The sequence below is a fragment of the Lactuca sativa genome, chromosome 2 (genome assembly GCF_002870075.4).
Source record: "Lactuca sativa cultivar Salinas chromosome 2, Lsat_Salinas_v11, whole genome shotgun sequence".
In the NCBI taxonomy this organism is placed as follows: Eukaryota; Viridiplantae; Streptophyta; class Magnoliopsida; order Asterales; family Asteraceae; genus Lactuca; species Lactuca sativa.
Window position 1 is genome coordinate 156132771 of NC_056624.2, and position 10244 is coordinate 156143014.

Here is a 10244-nt window from a genome sequence, read left to right on the forward strand (position 1 = left end):
GTGATATTTGGTTGTTATTTCTCACAAGTATCCCTGTAATGTAATCTAATCCAGTTCACTCTTTTGATAACTTGTATGGATTCCATGGCATGTAATAATATACCATCTAAGCTACATGCTATTTTATATTAATGTATTACAAATATATTCTATATATTATGTTTATTGGCTTTGTTTTCTCTAGTATATTTTTCATTAAAATATATAGACTTATTTAAACTTATAAAGCAAATTCGAAGTCATAAAAAATGTAACGTGGTTATGTAGTTACTTTGAATCAAATCCAATTTTTTCAATTTTAACACTCACCGTCTCTAAAACATTCTTTCATCACCTTTTAAGTCCTTAAGACTATACGGAGTGAGTGCAGTCTCCACTGTGGTTTGCCACCGTGGCAATGGAGAACACCGCCCCTAGCATGCGGTTTAAACCGCACTCCCTTCCCCCACGGCTGTTTCTTACCGCATTCTTTTTTCTCTCTCTCTTCTTATTTTTAATTGGGTTGTTACTATACATGGGCTATAAAAACACACGCATACAATTGAAACAAAGGAGTATTTCTATTTTCTTGTGCTTTGTTTTTTATTTTTATTTTTTTGTTAATTTAAATTATTCTAGTATATTGAACATGACAAGTATTGAGGTTATGCTTTTTATTAAAAATAAATTGTTTTATAAAATTTAAAAAATATATGTTTGCCATTGTTCAAACCGGCACTTTAATTAATATAGTTTTTTTTTTTTTTTTTTTTTTTTTTTTTTTTTTTTTAAGTTTGTAGTATTTTCTTTTAATTTCATATATTTTTTTTTTAAATTTTAAGTAATGCAATGCAATGTTTTTTTTTTATTATTTTGAAGTAATGAAATTTTATGTTTTTTTTATTAAAAATGAAATCATATTTAAATTAAATCCTTAAAAAAATATAGCACCACTCCTTAAGTGTGGCAAAGAACCATGGGCAGAGACAATAGGAGGGCTGCCAGATGCTCTGCCGCCCCTCAATCTCCCTTAAGACACTAGTTCTATTATAATATACAATATGCTCATGAGTAAATATATATCCCACATCGGTTATTACTAAGTGGAGCCTCTCCCATTTGTTTTTATAAAAGCTAATGTTATATGAAAAAAACCAATGATTGTATGTGAATTATATATATTAGGCTCACGTCTGCTTTAAGTAACACGACCTTCACCCCATTTATTTTTATTTTTATTTCCTATTGATTTTATCCTTATTCATGTTAATTCGTTAATTCTTATTCATAAAGGCTTTTTAATTCGACAAAGATAGTGTAGCTATTTTTATTTAGGTTTCAATCAAGAAGTTACTAGCTACATGGTTATTCAATTCTCTAATCAATAGGTTGGTAATTTTAATTCTTATCACATATTTTTGTTTTCTATAATTTGTAATTAATAATTTATCATAGATAATTTGGTTTATTATTATCATAGTGTAAATTTGAAACAAAACCAACCATAACTTAAAATAAGTACCATACTTCTTATACTCTAATAAATTTCACTTAATTAAAATTTTTTAAATGACGTCTAAAATGGAGTGTAATATGATATGTATTTATGTTCTAACTAGTTTTTTTAATAATAAAAGGTTAATGGACGACAATCAATGGTGATTATGATCATTTGATTTTTTAAAGATTGATTTTTATAAAGATCGACGTATTTAGATGTTCCATTTTCTTTATCAAAGTTTTTTAAAAACTTTATGGACTTTATTATGATATTTAGATACAAAAAGAAATTTAATATCTTATTACGATGTAAGCCCCTTTTATCTTAAAATTCTGGCTCCGCCCCTGCAAGGAACCACACTTTTGTGGTAAAGGCTGACATGGCGCTTACGTGACAACGAAGGGAGTGCGGTTTCTGTGACACCACTCCCCCAGCCTAACAGATTAGACGTCAAAATCATCCAAATTACCATTTTATCCCTATTGCTTCATTTTCATCATTGTGTTATTTCTCTTTTTATATTCATTCTCAACACCTGTAAATCTAATTTAATTACAAAACTGTTACAAAAATCCTTTTTATCAAAGCTTAAATTCATAAATATCAAAATAAAATCAAAGCAAACCAGTCACCATGTTCTAAACTGCTAATCGACTGAATCAACCCATCTTTGTTTTGTTACAATTTTGATAAAACATAAATAAGTATTTAAAAACTGAATTTTGCAGGGCTAAATTACATTTTTCGGGTAAAAACTGAACCTGAATTTGGAAAAGCTAGCACACACATCATGAAAAAAAGATGGGAATCTTTAGTCAAAGTTTACCTTCTGCAATTGCAGAAAATACCAAGTACGATTTTGTCTTTTTACGTAGAGAAATAGGACAATCAGTTAATTTAACTGTGCATAATTTTGGCATTTTATATTTGTTTGAGCTACAAAAATAGAATACCTCCTTCTCCTTCTCCTTCTCAAATCCCAATTCCCATGGTAGAAGCTGAAAAAGGATTCCGGATTTACTTGGATTCGCTTTGGGCTTATCCATGCTTTATCGAAAAAAATTCCAAGCATCAGCTCTTATATTCTTGTATCTTGCTCTGGAGCTTGCCACTGCCTATGCCTTCATCATTGGAATCGGTGGTCTCGGAAGGTAAAATCTGATTCTTTTCCTATTTATATATTTTTCAAATTTGTTTGCAACTTTACATTATTTGTTTTTCTAAAATCAAGCTATCATTTGACGAATTCATAAGATATTATCTTTAGAATACAAAATTTCATAATTTCACCTTAATTATATTAATATACTTTTGTATTAAGCTTGGATTGTTAGCCCAATAGTCCATAGTTAATTTCCTATTCATTTATAAATATGTATCACTTACTACATGTGTGTTTAATAATATCTCACATTGTGTCCGAAATTAAGATATCTAACTTTTCGGATTTGAATACACATTTCAAAAAAATTCTCATTTTCAGGCGTCCAATATCCAAAATTTATATATTTATTAATATTTTTTTAAGTTTATATCATTGTCCATTTAAAGGTACTAATAAAGTCAATCTACTTCAATAAATAAATGAAAGGTTTTTTTTTGGGAAAACCTCACAAAAACCCTATCTATTATACATCAATGCTTAATAAAAACCTTATATAATTTTTTTGTATGTATTAACCATTATTCTTTTAAGTTTGATATTTTTCATGCTTTGTCACCGGTTAGCCCAAAACTACCCGGTAACACAACTTTTGTACGCATTAACGATTATGCATCAACCACTATTCATCAACCTCTTCATCCTTTTCACAAGGTGTCTTTCGGTTCACCCCAACCTTTGAGATCATTGGCCAACATCCAACCACAAACCACCATTAACCGAAACCCACAGCTCACCTAATCACCTCCTCCATTCTGTTTTGCCGAGAACCAAAGAAAAGAAAGAAATATATTTATTTTCCTTATGGTTTCAAATGAACAAGAAAGAAAAGAAGAAAAAAAAAACTTCACAGAACCAGAGACCACCACCCTTGCAAGCCCACTGTTCATCATTTCCTTCGTCTCAAACCTCTCAAACCTACAACACACACCAAGAAAAAAAACCAAACAGAAAGAAGAGAGATGAATAAAAAAACAGAACAAGAAAAGAATAAAAGAAATCTGAGAATTTCTTTTTTGTGTGTTGTTGCTACCGAAAATCAGAACCAAATTACAAAAATCGTTTCCTTTTTTTTGTTGGTGTTGTGGAGTAAACAAGAAGGAAAGAAGAAAAAAAATGTTTTTCTTATCTGGGTATCAAGGAATTGAGGTGTTTGATGATGGGTATAAGCCAAATTTCGAGATCGGCGATTCAGGTGGAGGTTTTTACTATGGATTACAGTCTGATTTGCCATTGACCGAACCGGAGTTCCAAACATCCACCCCTAAACCGACTCCAATCTATAAAAGCACCACCAACTTCTCATTGTAAAAGTGCTTAATGTACAATGCCCATGTCATTAATGGCACACCGGAGACGGCGACTTCAAGCACCGAGTTCCAACCGCAGTTGCTCAAAGAACCGCCAACCGTCGGATGTTGTAAAATCTCCACTTGTGGAGCCCACTCCGTCAAATCAAGCACTTGTTTTCCCTTTCAATTCTCTCTTGAAAACCTTCCGGCAGCCCACGATTTCTTCATCTCCAACCTTCTTCCTCGCCACCCAAATAAACGGTTGTTTAGATTCTTCAAGTGCCGAAGCAATTTCAGTGATATGAGCTTCTGGGAATTTTACCATACTTCCGAAACAAATGTAAATCACTGATTTGGGGTTTTGATTGCCGAGTCATATCAGACAACTTGCTTCTCCAAAGCACCGCCACTCAAGTCCTTCTGAATAAAATAATGGAAAAGAGGACAAATATGCCAAATTTTCGTCCCCTTAATCTTCTTAAAATAATCGGCTTAATATGGTTCGATCTCATAAAATGTGTTGTGTTTCTTCTCTGATTGTTTAATGCCTTCCATTATCTCACCCATTGGGGTCTTGAACTTGAAAAGGTACAAGATCTGAGACCTCTTCATCGTGATTTTATCAGACCTGAGGCTTCTTCAGCAGTCCACGAGAATGAAGGTATTCCACGTAGACTAATAAGAACGGGTAACCTAGGGTTACCGGATAAATTAGATATGTTACACAGTTTTTGATATAATAATGGTTAAATTGTACCAATTGATAATATAAGGGTTTTTTTTAAACATTGAAGTATAAGATATAGGGTTTTTGTGTGATTTTCCTTTTTTTTTTTTCGCAATCTCATTTAATTTGTCAAATGTCATTTTGTGGTTATTTTAAATTAATTTTTATTCCACATGCCATTTTATAGTTTTTCTATTTTATTAATTCTATATAGAATTTAAATGCAATAATAAACGCATATTAATTTTCTTAATGAACTTTTCTTTTAATTTGAAAATTACTAAATTAAAGTTTTATTAATTTCATTTATTTATTTGTCTAAATTATTTGTTTAAATTTAAAGAAAAAAAAACACTTTGAATTTTATAATTCAATATTTTTTCTCATTTTTCTTATAATTCAAACTTTTCAAATGTTTAGAGTTTAATATTTAGTTTTTTCTTTTAAATAAACTCATATAATAAATAGGTGTCATACCTAGTTTACCGATATAATTTGGTAAAAGTTATAAATAAATCTAACGGTTTAAAATGAATGAACAAGTTTCTATATAGACATATATAATATAATAATTACATAAAATAAAATAATATAAGTTGGGGCTACCAATTTGGCTAATAAGGAAGTCAAATCGCAGACATATAAAAACTTACCGTTATAATATATATATATATATATATATATATATATATATATATATATATATATATATATATAAAGAAAATAATATTATAAAGGTTAAAGGTTAACAATAAAATTTTAGTCGATCTCTTGTATAAATAAATATACATCAACAAACAATTATCTATTTGAAACTTACCTTCATTTAAAGAAATAGGTTCACAAAGATGAGAGTCCAAAAACCACATAATCTCCAATAAACAATAGTCTAAATTAGCACAATCTATTTGAAACTTTACCTTCATTTAAACTATTCTTCGATACAAGTAATACCTTTTTTCATATTTACCAATTAAAATCCAGTTTGGTCATTGAAACTCACATTCTTGATAACCACAATTATAAACCTATTTTATTAACAAAACCTATATGCAAATGACAAATCTCTTTATTGAATTGTTTAATTTTAACCTTTTTTTTTTTATTTCGCTCCAAAATCCTAGCTCTACTGGTGACTAAAAATTGTCAGTAACTAACATTAAGGCCTTGTATCAAAGGCTTCTCCAAGCTTCTTGGCTTTGCCCTAGTTGTAAGCACTTACTCAAGATGGTGCTCCGACTGCTGCTCTACTACTGATTAAGAAGGATGAAGGGAAAGTAAATATAATCATGATTTATTTATTTGAATAAAATAGCACATATATATATATATATATATATATATATATATATATATATATATATATATATATATATATATATATATATATATATATATAATGTTGTAAGTGCAGAGTGCAAGTTTTAATTCATGGTTATTTGAGGGCCGAAGGGTTTGTGGAGGCTGCAATACAATTTTTTCAAGAATTAGGCATGAACGTGGAGCTACAAGACATTGGATCTAGGAAAATAATCATAATATGGCTTTGGGCATATGACTTTCGGATGGTTGCAACCCCTATTAAATGTATCTTTTTCAAGGTGTTGTTGAAGGTCAATCCCAACATGAGATTGAGATTTCGGCTCATGATATGGATGAGTTGTTAGTCTGCTCCATATATTCCACTTTATCCTTGAATGTCTGTATTGTGAAAGTAGTCATGTTGATATTGTTTCCCTCACTTAATGGTCTTAATAAGGACATGGTTTGGGATGTTTTTTTTTTTTTGACTTAATAGGCTTAATGGGTCAAGCACTTAATCTAGACAACTTTACATGATGTTTTATTTTGACTTAATATTGATAGAATTTCTTAACGGGTCAAGCCACAAAACATGGATTAATGTATTAAAACACTAACATTTACATATCCCAAAAAGAAAGAAATAGACGACATGTCTGTTGAACTTTAGCATTGTCCATTCATCCACTTTACCCATACATATCTTAATGGCGATAAGTTATTTTAATGAATCAATGATGCATGTATGGAGTAAGTGTTGTATATAGAAATACCCTTTAAGAGTAAATAAAATAAATTTTTTTCATATGTATAAATGACCATCTTACCCTCTAGAGTCTAGACACTCCAATAAACAACTTTCAACATACACACATACTGATTTCTTTTTTAAGTATTATTTTTTAATTATAATTAATATTATTTACTAATAAATTTTTAAAGATATACAAAATACTAAAATAATTTTGACTCAATGAACCAATCCATTTGGTACTTAGCACCTATACCTTCAATATTGACATTGTGCTTTTAGTTGCTCTTCTATCTTCTTTTGAAAACATATATAATAATAAAAATATTTCATACATAATAATAATAATAATAATAATAATAATAATAATAATAATAATATGAAGTTGCAAATATATTAAAAAAAATATAGCATTAGATTTTACCTTTCGAGACCACCCATTCCAACAATTAAGACTAAGGGAAGTGGCAAACAAAACAACATAAAAATGCTTAAGATTTTTAGATGAGAATGCATGGAAGGATATTTAAATAGGGGAAAAGGAAAACCTTATCATGGCTTCACCGAACATTTGTAATTGTGTGAGAATCCCGTTGCAGCAACGTAGCTTCTACCATGGGAATTGGGAAGGAGAAGGAGGTATTCTGTAACATCCTGAAATTCAGGTAAAGCTATTTAACCCTTCTCTTTTGTCAAGTTGTCAAGATTAGCCCTTGAGTGAATTTTGTAACAAATGAGTACGCTGGGCGTACTAGGGAGTACGTTGCGCGTACTCATGCGCTTAATTTGGACGCAGACTCGCCTAGGTACGTTGGGTGTAGGGGGCCAGATGCAAACCCTAATATTTGGCTTGTGCACTATATAAGGAATGCTAAGGCTTTATCCTTAGCCACCATGTCAGAGAGTGAAACCCTAATAGAGCATTTCCTTCGTCCTTAAGCTTGTGTGTGAGTGTTTTGAGCTAAAAGTGCCTTTGTGTGTTAGTGAAGAAGAAGGAGAGGAGCTTGTGGAGGCTAGGGCTTGAAGTGCAAGTTTGGATCTGAGTTCTTCAGAGAGAGGAGCTTCATCCAGAGGTATAAAGCTCAAAACTTTCCTCTTTATTTTGGTTTGGTGTTGCATGGACCATTTCTAGGGTTAAAAGTCCCAAAGGTGGAGACTTTATGAGTATAAGGGACTCCATGGACCTAGATCTGTCCCATTTCAGTGATATATGTGTTGTAGATCCATAAAAATCCCAACTTGGTCGTTGTTATGGGGTCATGCTTGAGTTATGAGCTTCTCTAGGATTGGAAGTGGAATGTTATGGGTGTTGGTGACTATTACAGCCATGTAAAGGCTTAAAGTCACCAACTTTATGGATTAAGAGGCTTAGGGATGGCCAGATCTGGAAGTTGGACGTTTTTCTTAACTGTTTAAGACCCCAAAAGCTTAGGAGTCGGAAACTGGGAGTTACGCGGGGCGTAATCCCAATACGTGCAACGTAAGGGGTCGCGTTCCCCGTTTCTGTGAGGTCGCCGGGTATGCCCAGCGTAACCCGGAGGGTTGACTTTTGTTGACTTTTAGGGTTTGGTCAACTTTAGGGTCCTTGAGCCATGAGAGGGGTAAAAATGGTCTTTTACCCTTCTGAGAGTGCTAAGAGAGGGAATAGTCCAGCCTTGAGAGTTGTATTGATTAGAGTGCTTATTCCATGTGATTAGGCGGAGGCTAGACTGGATTTTTACCGAGCTCGAGATTACCGAGTTACCCGAGGTGAGTCTTCTCACTATACTTTACCAAAGAGTGGTAATTAGAGTTATGTGATAGAGTACCTTGTATGTTTTTGTATGATGTGATTTCTATGTGATTTGTGCTATGTATGATTCAGAGTTTATAGAGTTAGGACCAGAGGGTCCACAGAGTTATGGGATTGGAGGGTCCCACTGAGACACATTAACCAGACGGTCAAACGGAGTTATAGCCTCGAGTGGATAATATGTGTTGTATGTGGTATTTTGTGTAACTCACTAAACATTTATGCTTACACTGTTGTGTTATGTGTTTCAGGTACCAGTGAGGATCGCGGGAAGGCGCCGACATGATCAGTACACACATGAGGAGTTTTTACACATTATGATCTTGGGTTGTGTTTCCAAGGATTGATATGTGATACAGTGACATTTTTATAATATTTATGAATGAAAGTGTGTTTTTAAAATGTGAAAAATTATTTGAAGAATTTGGGTGTTACATATTCAATGATATGGAGCTCAACTAGTTAAACACAAACCAAACACAAAATCGTGTAGAGTCTTTAATTCTCTGCATGTGTTGTGCTGATAATCCAATTAAATACAAAAGGCCAAAATGGTACTAAGTACTTTTTGGAATTGCAGAGAGTAAACTTTGTAAACTTTGACTGAAGAATTGTAAATTACAAAAAGCTAAAATGGTACTAAGTACTTTTTGGAATTGCATATAGTAAACTTTGACTAAAGAATTGTAAAATTACGAAAAGCCAAAATGGTACTAAGGAGGGTATTCAATCTTCTTTATTTGTAGCTCAAACAATATCGTCTTTAATGTGTTCGTCGTCTCTATGTGTATGTTGGTAAAACCCAATAAATACTTAGCTAAATGAATATTTGTACTTCTTACTTTCTACAATTGAAGAAAGTAATGATAAATTGTAAGAGAAAATTTCACCTAACATTTGTAATTGTGTAAGAGAAAAGATAAATTTTAAGCGTTCTTTGTCATATATTGAGCCGGTACATGTCATTTTCATGTTCTCTCTAGCTTTCCCAAATATATGTTGTGAATTTACCCTAAAAATTAAAGAAACTTTGCCCTAGAGAACCAATTTTTAAATATAAAATTATTTTTTACTTAAAAATCAGTTGTTTTATTTTTTCTTGAGTTTTAGTTGATTTAGTTGTGTTTTAACATATAAACATAATAAGATACCATGTTTACAATTTCATAATCATATATTAAATCAAATAAAATAAACTATAAATTATGAACAACTTCATGTAAAATGCTTTACCCAACATAAAAACATAAAAATCAATAGTCAATAGATTAAATAAAATAAACTATGAACTAAGAGCAACATTTTGACATAAAGCTTTTACCTAAAAGAAAAAAAAACACAACATATATTGTAGGAATAATATTCTGGGAATGTACAAAAACAAACAAGAAATAAGAAAAAGTTGAGGCATGAGTTTAACACATTATCCTTAAAACAAATTCGCCCGCTATCGAGTGTTTGTTTCCCAGGATACAACAACTAGAAGTGGTTCTCCAAGACCACTCGAACCCTCATTAGGCCTGGATTTTACCTTTAATTCAGCGAGAAAACTAAGAAAATGAAATGGAGAAGAAAATAGTTTTTGTATTCTTATTGGTGTCCTTAAATGGTTGTATAGTAGTGTAACGACGTGAATTTTCTAAACAATTTTTCATTTTTAAATTATACTTTTAATAATAAAAAACAATATCAGAACATAATGTATCCAATGTTATCATAACAAAACAATTCCCAGAAT

General features: G+C 31.4%; 2 long non-coding RNA genes across 2 annotated transcripts; both read left to right on the plus strand.

The window, feature by feature from the left end:
- The first annotated feature begins 2411 nt into the window (after window positions 1-2411).
- On the plus strand, window positions 2412-6529 carry LOC111883454 (uncharacterized). The gene is made up of 2 exons (XR_006188213.2): window positions 2412-2631; window positions 6076-6529. It is a non-coding gene; the product is annotated as an uncharacterized LOC111883454 (long non-coding RNA).
- Window positions 6530-7387: 858 nt separating this feature from the next.
- Window positions 7388-8949, plus strand: LOC128132209 (uncharacterized). The gene is made up of 3 exons (XR_008230286.1): window positions 7388-7787; window positions 8412-8463; window positions 8758-8949. It is a non-coding gene; the product is annotated as an uncharacterized LOC128132209 (long non-coding RNA).
- Window positions 8950-10244: the final 1295 nt, after the last annotated feature.